This window comes from Meriones unguiculatus, chromosome 2, assembly GCF_030254825.1.
Source record: "Meriones unguiculatus strain TT.TT164.6M chromosome 2, Bangor_MerUng_6.1, whole genome shotgun sequence".
NCBI classification, from domain to species: Eukaryota; Metazoa; Chordata; class Mammalia; order Rodentia; family Muridae; genus Meriones; species Meriones unguiculatus.
Genome location: NC_083350.1, coordinates 142,932,617 through 142,946,376, shown reverse-complemented (window position 1 = coordinate 142,946,376; position 13,760 = coordinate 142,932,617). Strand labels below are relative to the sequence as shown.

Sequence of the window (13,760 nt, the reverse complement as noted above, 5' to 3'; positions counted from 1 at the left end):
AAAAACCAATCTCCTGGGTATTGATTGAAAACTGCTCTCCAGGACATGCCCTGTGCCTCACCTGGGCTTCATAGCAGAGCAGGCCCTGCTGGCATGCGTGTGTGTGAGGGTGAATGGCCTCAAGGACATGAGAGGGAGTGAGCTGGTCGAGGCCCTTGCCAGCTACGGTATGGGATGAGCTAGCCTGGGTAGTCGTGGAGAGCTTGCCCTGGAGGTGTGGGGATGAGAGAGCTGGCAGGCTGACCACCTCAGACACCTCTTAGGCCCAGACCCAGGGCTCTGAGTTGCCCCACCCCAACATGTACCCCACCTCTGAACTGTTAGAGCCAGTGAAGGGGCGGGTCCTGCAGATGCAAAGCCACAGGATCTCATGACACAGGGCAACAACAGGATATCTGAGAGGAGTCCTGGTAAGGATCCAATATTGATAGAGTAGCAGAAGCCGAGGCCTAGAAACAGACTTACTGCCCTGAACATTTGCAAGTGAAGATGGTCTGAGCAAAAGAGCATACTGTGTGTCACACTGAAGCTCCCACCATGAGATTCTTTTCTTCTCTTTGGGGGGAGAGGTTGCAAAGGCAGAGGGCAGGTATGAGCACACAGGGACGTGAATGGGGTTGGGGTGCATGGTGTGAAATTCACAAAGAATCAATACAACTTTTAAAAAATTGCTCTCCTGGGGCTGAAGTTGGCTCAGCTGTTAAGAGCAGTTGTTCCTGCAGAGGATTTGGGTTTAATTTCAAGCACCCAAACACGGTGGCTCCCAGCCGCCCATAGCTCCAGTTCCAGTGAATCTGAGGCCCTCTTCTGACTTCTGTGGTGCCAGGCATTCACACGTACACACATCAAGGCATAACATTTACACGTTAAAGAAATAAATAACTAATCTTTAGAAACTGTTGTCCCATTCCCCTGTAGTCCTATGGAAGAACCCATCTTGGCTGTGGAACTGGAGGATTCGCATGACTTTTATGATTTCCAAAAGAGCTATGACAAGTATTTCCATTTAAACCACGCGCTTAAAACCTAGGAGTGTTTTCAAATTCTCCCTACAATCAAAACAAAATAACTGGGTCAAGCAAGCAAACAAACAAACAAACAACCTGAGGGTCTAACCCGGAAGCTGAACGGGCTAGTAGTGGCCCACAAGCTCTCAAATGAGCACACAGTATGACCCTTGCGTGACCCGAAGGCACCTGAGCAGCCAGCAACGTGCGGTTGGAGATCAATGGGGACTTGGGGCTGGCGACTTCTCTTATGCTCATGAGGCTAGACTTGTTTGTTTGTGAAGCTGAACTATTTATGAGTTAGTTCTGTAGTTAGACTCAGGACTCATTTCTTACAGTGTGCTTGAGGTGAAGAAGGTAGCCTGTGACAAGCAGGTGGCAAAGCCCATAACAAAGCAGGAGATGCGTCCTGCTTAAGTTTTATGTGTGTGGTAAGCATTCGTGAGATCCTGACACTGTTCTCATGCAGTCATGCAGGTTCATGACTTTGGGAGTCAGGGTGAGGAAGGAGGTAAGAATGGGGGACAGGGGCCTAGAGTCCTGACCCAGCTCTCTAGGCCCATGTATCGCTCAGATCTGATTCAATGACTGTCTCCAAGCTCTGTTTTCCCTAAGATGAACTTGAACTCTTTTTTTTGTTTTTTTTTGTTTTTTTTTGAGACATAGTCTCTCTATTATGTGGCTCTGGTTATCCCGGAACTCACCATGTAGACTAGGAAGGCCTCGAACTCACAGAGATCCATCTGCCTCTGTTTCTCAAGTGCTTGGATCAAAGGTGTGCACCACCATGCTGGGCTTGACTTTATTTTTTAATATCTATCTATCTATCTATCTATCTATCTATCTATCTATCTATTATTGTGTATATGTATAAGTTTCAGCACACAAATGTCACTGCACTCATGTGAGGGTCAGACGACAGCTTTGCAGTGCTGATTCCCTCCAGTGCACATTTCAGGGATCAAACTTGCAGCGAGCTTTTTTCCCCTCCCACTGAGCCATTTTTGCAGCCCTTATTTTTGAGACAGGGACTCAAATAGCCCTGGTTACCCATAAACTCACAGTGTAGGATGACCTTGAACTCATGAAGTCACTGTCTCTACTTCCCCAGTGCTAGAATTCTGAGTGTTTCCCACTACACCAATCTCTGCAGTGTCGGGATCAAATCCAGGGCTTCATAAACTCTACCAACTGAGCCACATCCGCAGCCCATCATGATCACATTGAGAAATCAAATGCAGGCGCGCACCTTTAATCCCAGCACTCAGAGGCAGAGGAAGGAGGATCTCTGTGAGTTTAAAGCCAGCCTACAGAGTGAGTTCCAGGACACCCAGCGCTACACAGAGAAACCCTGTCTCGAACAAACAAACAAACAAAAAAGAAACTAAATGCAAGATGGGCATACAGGACAGCTGTAGAGCATGTACTAGCTTTGAAGTGTCCCCAGATCCCAGTCCTATGACCTAAACAAATAATAAGTAACCAAGACCAGTAGTATTTGGTACACAAAGCCAGTTAGAATCCACAACAATGAGGCCACCTTTCCACTTCCTCTTTTCCTCTCTTACTTAGGGACAGGGGACAGACACAGGTCAAACCAGGCATGCTTGTCTATACTTGTACTCTGAGCATCCAGAAAGTAGAAGCAGGAGGATCAGAGTTCAAGACCAACTCTGAATGTCTAATGAATTTGGGGCCAGCTGGGCCTACATGAGACCCTTTCTCAACAAAAACAACACCAGAAACAAGAGACATGGTGTGTCCTTGAGCCCAGCCTTGTACTTGCTTCCAACTTCCTCTTCTGTTAGACAGCTCTCCCTCTCTTCTCTTCCTTCTCCATCTGCTCATATGATTGCCAGTGTCTCCAGGTGAACCTGAGCTGTTTGTGTCTGGGCTTCACTCTCTTTCTGTAAGGAACTGCAGTCGGGGGAGGACTGGATTCCTGTTGATTCCCTTGTTTTACAATGAGAGGTCTCAAGGATGAACCAGTGAGATGGCTCAGTGAGTCAACATGCTTGCCACCAAGGCTGACAATCTGACTTCAGTCCTTGGGGCCCACAAAGTCAGAGACTCCGCTTCTCATCTGACTTACACAAGCTCACACAGAAGTGTGTGTGTGCACTAGTGCATGTGTGCACACACGCACGCACAAACACCAAGCGTAATAACAACATTTTGGAGGAGTTGGAGTCTTTACCCCATCATCACTAATTTAATCCATAACCCATGAGTTCTGTGCTCCACACCCAGACCCTCTGGCTCATTTTCTCCTTGAGCTCTGCCGGTGAAGCACTGAGATGTGTCTGTCACACAGTCGTAAGTAGATCTTCACAGAGCCCTCGAAGCTGGTTCAAGTTTAAGCCTACACCGTCCCATGAGCCTCCTCACCCTAAACCTGGAGATCACCCCCTGAGCCTCCTCCCTGCTGGGGAACCCAGTCCTTGCCCAGCAGTCTCCAAGAAGGCTTTCTGAGTAAACCAATAGAGATGCCAGAAGCACATCGCTGAGCGTGCACATCCCGCTGGCGCAGCTGGCTCAGAGCCTTCATGCTCTGCAGCCCGTTCTCTGCAAAGTCCCGCTTTGCTGTGAAGCTCCAGCTTACTGTGGCCGTGTTGGTTAAGCACCTTTCAAAGCAGAATTGTCAGCAAACACAACCCCTCGGCAGATGGTGGGGCTGGCCTTGCTCTGAGAACACTGAAGAAACTTCCTCAAGGGCTGGAGTCCCCCAGCAGTGTGTCCTCGGTGGGTGGGTGGGTGTATCCAAAAAGGAGAGGACTACTACAACCATATCCAAAGGCTGAAAGGGGACATTAGTTTCCAGCAAGATTGGTTGCCTGGGGCTAACTTTCTGGATCATTCAAACATTATCTTTTTGGGGGGGGGAGTTCATTTTTATTATTTTAAATTATGTGCGTGGAGGGGGGTCTGCAGCTTTGTGTGAATACAGTTGCCCTCAGAGGCTTGAGGTATCAGCTCCTCTTGGTACTGGAGTTACAGGATTGCATAGTATGAGAAATGAATCTAAAAGAGAGAGTCAGCAAAAGGCCTCAGACCTGTAATCCCGGTAGTGAGGAGGCAGACAGAGGTAGGAGGATCACTACAAGTCTGAGGCCGGCCTGGTCTGTATAGTGAGTCAGGGCTACACAGCAAGACCCTTTCTCAAAAGTGAAGTGTTGGAGAGCAGGGACTGAGCACATTCCCACCTCAGGAAGGAAAACCGGCCTCCTGTCAGCTCCGGAAGAACCCACAAGGTAGAGGGTCAACGCCATTCTTTCTTACCTAAAGTTGTTGGTAGCTTTCTGCCCCTCTCCCATCCCCCTTAAACTTGGAAAGATTGTTCTGAACTGTTATCAGGGAAGATTTGGTTCTGAGGACTCACTAGGGATTTTCTGTAGAAACAGCCCAATATCATTTGTAGGGAATACACACCTCTAGACATCTGTGGGAGCATGGCTGTTGGGTACCTCAATAAAAGATCATTTCTCTTCAGCTAAATCTCAGCTAGAAACACTATTAGACAGTCTTCATCACCCTCTGCTCCGGTCTTTTCTGCAATTTGGACACTTGAGGTTTTCATGCAAAATTCACTGTGTACTGAGTTTGGCTTCATGGGACCCCGGGTTTTCTCTTTGATGTGATCACTTAAGTGCATCCATCGTGGTAGAAAAACAGCCGAGTTTGGGCAAACAGTGCTCGCTCAGACCCTGGCTCCCTTTCAGGCCTGGGGACCCTTCATCTAGCCCAGTTCCCATTCTTGTGTCTCTCCCCGCGGCTTCCCCAGTGCCATTTTATTAAAGCCCCAGTTCACCCACATCAGCCGCACGACTTCTTACAGGCTTCAGAATAAATCACCGCATCGCTCCGATCTTGGCTTCTCTGCCCTCGGCTTTCAATTAAATTTAGAATTGACTTTAAAGGTTCAAGCTCAATGTGCATGGTTGAAAATGACCTTGTTTCCCCTTTCCCACCACCTGCGACTTCCTGCGAGGGGTTCTTACACTCCAGCTCATGGTTCAAAAACTAGAAACAGGAATTTGCTTCATGCTCCTGTGGCAAACTGTAAGTCTCAAGCTGTTTAAAGACTTTAAAGTCCTATGCGAAAGGTAAAGTATACTCTGCAGAGAGAAATCTGGGGGCTGGAATCTGTGTCTGCCTGTATTCAGGAAGAGGCACAGAAGGAGAGGAAGAAAACAGGCAAAACCATCTCTGCTCTGAACACTTTTAATTAGTTTTGTTTCTGAATTTTCTGCTCATAATATACATCTACCGCTTAATGGCGTGAAGGCTGCATAGACTCAGCAAGAGGGGCCACCAAGGCAGACTTACATCAAAATTAGTTTTTACCTTTTGTTTTCTCACTTGGCTCCTGACTCTTAGCAAGGACCGTGGCATGGGAGGCAAGCATGTTGCATTCTTTAGAGTACCCCTGCTCCTGGGTCACCCACCCCTGCTTTTTGGAAGGATGGGTGGTTTCGAAAACACTTCTCTTTCTGTTCATGAACCATTAATATCTTAAGACATATGATTCTAACTGAGGGCAATAAGGTCCCTCCGGTTTGGAAAAGGAGAAGGAAAGAATGATTTGCGTGTTGGAAGGATCGAAGAAGATTCTGTACATGAAGTGCAGGAGGTTTCTTCATTCCATATCAACCAGTTTTTGGGTATTTATTGCATGAACATCAGTTTTCTCTCCTTGAAAATGGGTACAGAAACCCTTCATCTCATGGTGGTGGGAATTAAGTAAAAGAATACACACAAGACAAGACGATTTTAAAATCATTTATTTTTTATTTTGTTTTTTAAAGATGTATTTAGTTTGTCTCATGCATGTTCTATCTGTGTACTGGGTCTCCGAACCCCTGGAAACTGGAGTTACAGACACTTGTGAGCTGCCATGTGGGTGCTAAGAGCTAAACCTGGGTCCTCTGCAAGGGGCAGCAAGGGCTTTTAACTGCGGAGCCAACTCTGCAATCCCAAACTAAGCTTCTGTTTATTTGTGTGTGTGTATTCACCTGTGGAGGTCAAAGGACAACTTGTGAACGTTGGGTTTTTTTTCTTCTACCATGTGGTATCCAGGACTGAAACTTAGATCACCAGGCTTGGCAACAAGCACCTTTACCATATGAAGTGGCCCTTTAGACCAGATTTTGGAGTTTTACATAAATATACAAGTTTTCTAAATAAATGGGATCTAGAGTATAATAAACAAGTGCTCTGAAGCTTCTTTTTTGTTGTTGTTCTTTTTTGTTATCGTCCAGGTTAACCTCAAACTCATTAAATAACTAAAGATTACCTTGACATCCTGGTCCTCCAGCCTCACCTCCTGATTACAGGTGTGTGTGTGTGTCTCAGTTAGAGGTACAATTGCTGATGGAACATCAGGACCAAAAGCGACCTGGGGAGCCCAACAATGGTGGTTTATGCCATTAATCCCAGCACCCAGGATGAGGCAGAGACAGCCTGCTCTACAGAGGGAGTCCAGGACAGCCAGAGCTACACAGAGAAACCATGCCTTGAGAAAAAGAAAAGAAAACAAACAAATAAAAGCAACCTGGGGAAGAAAAAGGGTTTAGTTCATCATCAAGAGCAGAAGGAACTCAAGCAGGGCAGGAACCTGGAGGAAAGAGCTGATGCAGAGGCTATGGAGAAGCGCTGCTTACTCATCCTAACTTTCTCAGCCAGTTTTTTTTTTTTTTCCAAGACAGGGTTTCTCTGTGTAGCCTTGGCTGTCCTGGACTCACTTTGTAGGCCACGCTGGCCCCAAACTCTCAGAGATCTGGGATTCAGGTGTGTGCCACTATGCCCTGCACTCTCAGCCAACTTTCTAATACAACCCAAACCACCAGCCCAAGAATGGTATCACCCACAATGGGTTGAGCCCTCCTCCCTCAATCACTAATTAAGAAACTACCCTACAGCAGGAATATATAGAGGCTTTTTTTTTTTTCAATTAAGGTTCCCTCCTTTTAGTTAACTCCAGCTGTGTCAAGTTGATCTAAAACTAGCTGGCACCACATCTAGTCCATTACTGACTTATGAATAAAATCTGAAGCATTTCAAAGATTTAAGTACTCAAGCATCAAACCAAAATACTCTTTTATTGATTTCCCTTTACAAAGATTTACCGGGGCTAAGAAAACAGAGACAGGAGGATGACTGCAAGTTTCAGGAAAGCATGAGCTACTTAGTAAGTCACAGTAGGCCAGCTAGGCCTACAGAGTGAGACCCTGTCCCAAAGAAACACAAAGGAGAAAGACTTACTAAGAAAATCATGAGGGTTTCAATTCCAGTATATCCCCCTTCCTTCATACTGAGAGAGAGAGAGAGAGGGAGAGGAAGAAGGAGAGGAGTAGAGAGTCCCCAAGAGTTTCATTTAGGTGGCTTACAGGATTATGGGTGAGAGTTTATAGAAACATGGGCACATTACCTGTGGCTATGTCAGTGAAGAAAGGGTCTCTCCCTCCTTACTTCCTTGCCTGGAGTAGATTTTCATGGACCCCGTGTTGTGCAGGTCTTCTGCAGCTCACCATGGCTGACTCCATGAGTGCAGGGTCATGCCACACCTGAAAGACAGCGCATCACCACACTCCACCCTTTCTAGCCTACAACTCACTTTGTACCCAAGGCTGGTTTTGAACTAGCGATCCCCCCATCTCTATTTCCTGAGTGCTGGAACTTTAAGCATGTGCCATCATGCCCATCTTGACAAGTATAATAATTTCTCACTCTGTCTTGCACATAACAGTGTACCGTGAGTTTCCTTCTTTTCCATTCAAATTCTTCCAGGTAGAACTTTCTTTTTCAGCTCTAAGAGATCAGTATTGGCAGGGCTGTTTCTGACGGCTTTGATTCTCTTTTCCTTTCTCTCCAGAACACTTATGTTTCTCTTGGGAAGGAAACCACACACGTGTGGAGCACTGTGACTGAAGATCGGAAAGGAGCTTGCACCGCCCTGACCCTCTTCTGAAAGTCCACCACCACCCCCTCGGTTAACTGATTCCTCTTTCCTAATTCTTTATTTCACAGCCTTCCAAAAAAGGCAACTCTTAAGTGGATGTATGTGTCCTGCTTTTAGCGCCCCCGTCACAGGAAAAAAGACAGTCATACATTAAAGTCCAACCTGGGAAGGAACTCAGGGGCTGAGGTCTTCGCCAGGTAGATCCATCTCAGTTGTTTCTGGTTTGTTTGTTTGTTTGTTTGGGTTTGATTTGGCTTTGGGGATTTGAGAAAGGGTTTCACTATGTAGCTCAGGTCAAATTAATTGCCCAGCTTTCCTGTCCTGGATGATTAGGTGTGCGCTGGCATGAAGAGGCTTGGCGGGCAGTAGGGCCCAGGCTCCTTAGCATTTTGAGGGTATTAAGGAGACACCAACTGCCCTGCCATTGTTCTACCGAGACTGTCACCACTGACAGACAGCACTGACACAGTGTGCTAGGCCCAGACTCACTGACTGAACTAAGTCTGTCCACAGAACAAAAGACCTTGCATTACAGGAAGGGTTCTTTGTACACTTTCCTCCCTTCCTTCTTTTCCTTTTTCTGTTCTTTTTTAATTTCCAGAAATAGCTCTTCTTCCCCAAGTGGATAACAAGAAGGTAAGGCACCACACCGTTCTTTCACTGCTGTGGGCCAAACGCTTCCTTGCCCTCCAATACAGTCTGGGAAGCTTCAGGATAAAAAAAGACTGAAAGGTGAAAGCATCCTTTGGGGCTGGGGGCAGGGGTGGGCAATGGAAAGAGGAAAGACACACACCCTATTCTCTTGAGAGCTCCTGTGGAAAACAAATGTGCTAGTTACAACTCATTGTCCGTCACGACACTGCCATGCTTCCGCAAAGTGCACTGTGGGCATGCATTTTCAATGTGACGTAAAGCTCTTAGGCACTGATAGGTATTTCACCTGGCCTTGAAGATAGTTTAAGTCTTTTTTTTTCTTCTACTTTTTAAAAAATAATTTATTCTTTATTTTATGTGCATTGGTGTGATTGTTTCAAATCCCTTAGAATTGGAGTTACAGTTGTAAGCTGCCATGGGGGTGCTGGGAATTGAACCCGGGCCCTTTGGAAGAGCAGACAGTGCTCTTAACCATTGAGCCATCTCTCCAGCCCCCTCCCCCTTTCTATAATGTCATCATGAAATCTGTCAGGGTGAGGCAGGCCTGTCACCCTGGATCCTTGGAATGATGAAACAGGAGGATCACATGTTCATGGCCAACCTGGGCAACATGAGATCCCTTCTGAAGGGGGGGAAAAAAGACAAATGGGAACGTGTCCCCGCTGCAGAGAATGTGCCTTATATCATTCAAGACCCTGTTCCTGGCAGGCTGCTTCGTCCTCTGTGGAATGGGGGTATTAGACTAGCAAGAACAGCCCCTTCATGGAAAACCAGTCGAAAGAATACAATCCAATGATGAGCTGACACACACAAGCCTCCGATCCTTCTGGCACAGAGGAAGCAGAGGCCTGGGGGTCTCTGAGTTTGAGGCCAGCCTGGTACACCTGTGGAGTTCCATGCCAGCTGGTATTACATAGCAAGACCCTGTCTCAAGACAAAACAAAAATACAAAATTAGAGGAGAGAGACAGAGCCGAGCCTCTGGCTTAGGTGGAGACCTAACATTCCAGATGAATGGTGATTGTCAACCACCTGGACAATGGACACCGTAGTAAGGCAGGTCTACCTCAAGACATGCTGAAGATGCCATTTTCCTTTATTGAGAGGCCATATTTTCCTTTCCCAGAATTACTGACCCTGGTGCAGGCACTGAAGCCAAGGCGAGCAGCCCTGAGGTTCCTGGAGACAGCATACTACAGCCTTCTCTTTCCCTTTCTTCCTCTTCTTCCAGTTTCTAGCCTGAACTAAGAATAACTTTTCTGATACTTTGGGCCTCCTAACTCCTTCTCTAAAGCCCATTTCCATGCCACGTGGCTGCTTGCACCTTGCAAAAGACCTCCCAGCCTGTAACCTGAAAGGTACCGCTCCCCCACACACACCTGGGGTTTTCCTTTTAAACTCTAACAAAATTGTCATTGAGCTTCTATTTGAACATTATTTTATTTCAAAACCCGAAGGAGACCTCTTCCCAGAGTCACTAGGCCTATCTGTACCCTCAATGGAGCGCCATGAGTTTCAGGGCTCAGGGAAACCTGCTCTCAGCCGCCCATAGCGACCCAGAAAGCGCTGAAGTCCAGATCTTTCTCTTGAAATACTTCTGTGGAGTCAAGACAATGACATCAACCAAAGATGAGGGGCCAAGGTTCTGTCCCATCAAGCTTCCTTCTGACCACAGCTTTGTCCTAACCTACAGACCCTCCTAGGAGGAGAGCACACAGGTAGCGAGACCACAGTCATGGCAGCCCAGTAGATTGTTGTAAGAAGCTGGGCCTAGTCGGAACTGGGGCTGAGGGTCCCTGTGTCATTGTCACCAGGACAGTCCAGACCTCAGGGTGTTTATGCTTCCTGTTTGCACTACTGGGAACTCAGGTGGTCACTTGGTTTTCTCCTGCTGTTCAAGTATCATTCTCCCAAGGACACAGGCATTATCTATCGGGTCTGGGTCAACTAGAACTCTTGCCTTCTGTGGACTTTGCAATGCCTTATCTGGTCTGTTTTTGACGCCACTTCTCACTGTGTAGTCCAGTCTGGCCTTGAACTTTCTCTCCTCCTGCTATAGCCTCCAGGTTTGTCCTTTCTCAGCCAGGTCAAAGCCCTTATCTTGGCTGAATTTTTCTCTAACACTTCTCTTCCTTTTATTTTTAAAATTAAATTAATTTTCTTTTATGTGCACTGGTTTAAGGGTGTCAGATCCCTTGGAACTGGTGTTACAGAAAGTTGTGAGCTGCCGTGTGGGTGCTGGGAATTGAAGTCAGGTCCTTTGGAAGAGCAGACAGTGCTCTTAGCCACCAAGCCATCTCTCCAGCTCCTTATATTTATTTATATTATATTATATTATATTATATTATATTATATTATATTATATTATATTATATTATATTATATTATATATGATATTATTTATTTATCTATCTATCTATTTATTTATTTGTTTATTTATATTTATTATCTACCAGCATGTCTCTACTTTGGATTTTTGAGACAGGGTTTCTCTGTGTAACGTTGGCTGCCCTGGACTCACTTTGTAGACCAGATTGGCCTGGAACTCACAGGGATCTGCCAGCTTCTGCCTCCCCAAGTGCTGGAATCAAAAGTATGTGCCACTATGCCTGGCTGCATTGTAGTTTTTAAAAAGATTTTATTTATTTATTTTTGAGTCGACGGCTATTCTACCAGCATTTTCCTGCATGTTTGTGTGTGCATCATATGCATGCCTAGTGCTTGCAGAGGTCAGCATTGGGTAGCAGATTCCCTGGAATCAGAGTTACAGGTGGTTGTGAGCCACCATGTGGGTTCTGGCAACTGAACCCCAGTTCTCTGCGAGAGCAGCACATGCTCTTAACTGCTGAACCACTTCTCCAGCCTTCACTCCCAACCTTATGCTGGAGTCCATAGGATGATTAAAGACACATGACACATTTTTAAAAAGAATAGAAAAAAATTAAACCTCCTCTAAAATTGGTAACTTTCACTTAGAAAGAGCAATGCCAATGCCATGGATGGTGGCCAATCCCCACACTGGGAAAGGGGAGGCAAGAAGATGGCAAACAAAATGCAGGCGGGCTAGGAGAACAGGGTGACCTTGTCACCTTCCCCCTCCTCCACAGTCCCTCATCGCCCCAGGTAGTGTTCTAGATGCTCCGCCCAGAGGACCCCTCAGGCTCTCTGGTTTTCCCAGGAACTGCTGTGTCTCCCTTTTGCTTTAGGGAGACACAGAACTGACAGAGGAGCTGCTCTACCCACTAGCCTTAATCCTCCCTTCCCAAACTCAGTGGCCTCCAGGACTCCCTGTAAAGTTCAGGAGAAACTCTAAGATGATTTGTGCCCCAAGGAGATCTCAGGATATCTTGACCATTCTTGACATGCATTTTCATGGTCCCAAGCAGATGAGCAAACCATATGCCATGGAGCCAAGAGAATTTTCAGCCATCCAAAGGACCAAAGAGAATCCAAGAGAAACCTCCAACATAATTCAAATTGGCAAACAGATGAAAAGCAACCTTAGTTGACAGTTTACTGGGGTGCTTCATGCCAGAAGGTGTATCTCAGTAGAAACCGGGGCTCTCCTGAGCCTCTAATATGAGTTGAGTAGGAAGATAGTTCACTGCTCTGAAAAAAAAAGGAAAAAAAAAAAAAAGGAAAAATAAGAGCCACGGACTAACTAGGACTATAGCTCAGTTGGTAGGGTGCTTTCCCAGCATTCACAAAGCCCCAGGTTCCAACCTCGGCCCTGCATACACAGGGCATGGTAGTATATATTTGCAATTCAGCACTTGGGAAACAGAGGTAGGAAGATCAGAAGTTCAAAGCCATCTTAAGCTGCCTTGGCCTCATGAGATTATACCTGGGGGAAAAAAAATAGGACACCAAGTTCTTGTCTAACTTCAGACACTGGACAGCAACATGGATGCTCTTGAGCCTGTCTCCAGGTTTCTACAATCATGTCTAAGATTCTTTTTATTTTTCTTTTTTTCCTAAGATTCTTTTTATCGGGAAGAGTTCCTGAACCACAGGTGAGCAGACATGTAGGACGGCAATAAGATAAATTCAACTTTCACTATCCCACAAAGTCTTCTTTCATTGCCCAAGCTACTACAGCAGGGAATTTTCATGAACTGGGAATATTCATGCTTGTAATATAGAAATCCATTGTGTTTACCAGCAAAAAGCATTTCCTAAATGAACAGAAAAAAAAAATGGTGTGAGAATCCTCCTTCCTGTTTTTCTGTGATGTTAACAGGGGAGCCAAGGCTACAGATCCTCACTCACGCCACGTCACGACCTGATAATAATAGGCTGTAAGCCCTCAAACTGTGAGCTCAAATAATAAAATACGTTTTCCATCTCTGAAAACAATAACAAAAAGTGCTACAATAAATGAGGAAATGTTGGCATTTGGCCATCTTGGGTTTGGGGTTCAGACCTCTGGAACCAGCTTTGAAAAAAGACATTGCCCTTTCTACATTGTCAACTACTCTGAGAATCCCCACCTAGGAAAGACTCAGAAAGGTGACAAAACTGAGATCCCAAAAGTTCCTGCCTGGAATAATGGAGAGATTTAGGCTTAAGTGGCAAAGGGTAGGCAGCTGTATGCTGCTCTGTGGTTGATTGCACTCCTCTGAGCTCCTTTGATGCAAGCACTACGTTTAGTTTTGTGAGAGTCCTTGGGAAATGAGTGCTTTGTCTATGCTTAGGAAGCTCAAAGAAGAGACAGCTGAGCAGGGAGCTGTGGAGAAGGGACCAAACCTGAGCTTTTGCTAAGGAGGCTGCTGTTTCTCCAGCTCCCATCAGAGAACTGTGAATACTGGGCTCTGCTCATTCTGCTCCATCTGGGCATGCTATCATCCAAAGCAAGCTCATATATTATTTTACTTCAGGGACCAGAACTATTTCCTGAGCTTTGGCTTGGGCCTGAGTTCCTGCTCAAACACCTCCTGAATGCTTCCCTGGCATCACAGAGAACAGATTAAAAACAACAAACAAAATCGACTAAGTGGAGGACTCTTAGTTGGTACCGAGACACTTTGACCCACTCAGCTGCTCCAACAAAGCTGCATCTCCGACTTGGCCATAGAGAAGTTGACTACATAAACTAGAGAGAGAGAGAGAGAGAGAGAGAGAGAGAAAGATGGGCAGTTTCTC

General features: G+C 46.0%; 1 protein-coding gene across 13 annotated transcripts in view; it reads right to left on the bottom strand.

The window, feature by feature from the left end:
- Positions 1-5,769: 5,769 nt before the first annotated feature.
- Positions 5,770-13,760, bottom strand: part of LOC132652461 (uncharacterized) — a 607,788-nt gene continuing 599,797 nt past the window's right edge. For 4 of the 13 annotated variants that reach the window (XR_009590063.1, XR_009590064.1, XR_009590061.1 and 1 more), the window contains one exon: positions 5,776-12,227. The gene's annotated coding sequence lies outside the window, so the exon portion shown is untranslated. Of the gene's footprint in view, positions 12,228-13,760 lie in introns of all 13 variants that reach the window. The other 9 variants (XR_009590057.1, XR_009590069.1, XR_009590058.1 and 6 more) reach the window with 5 other exon arrangements.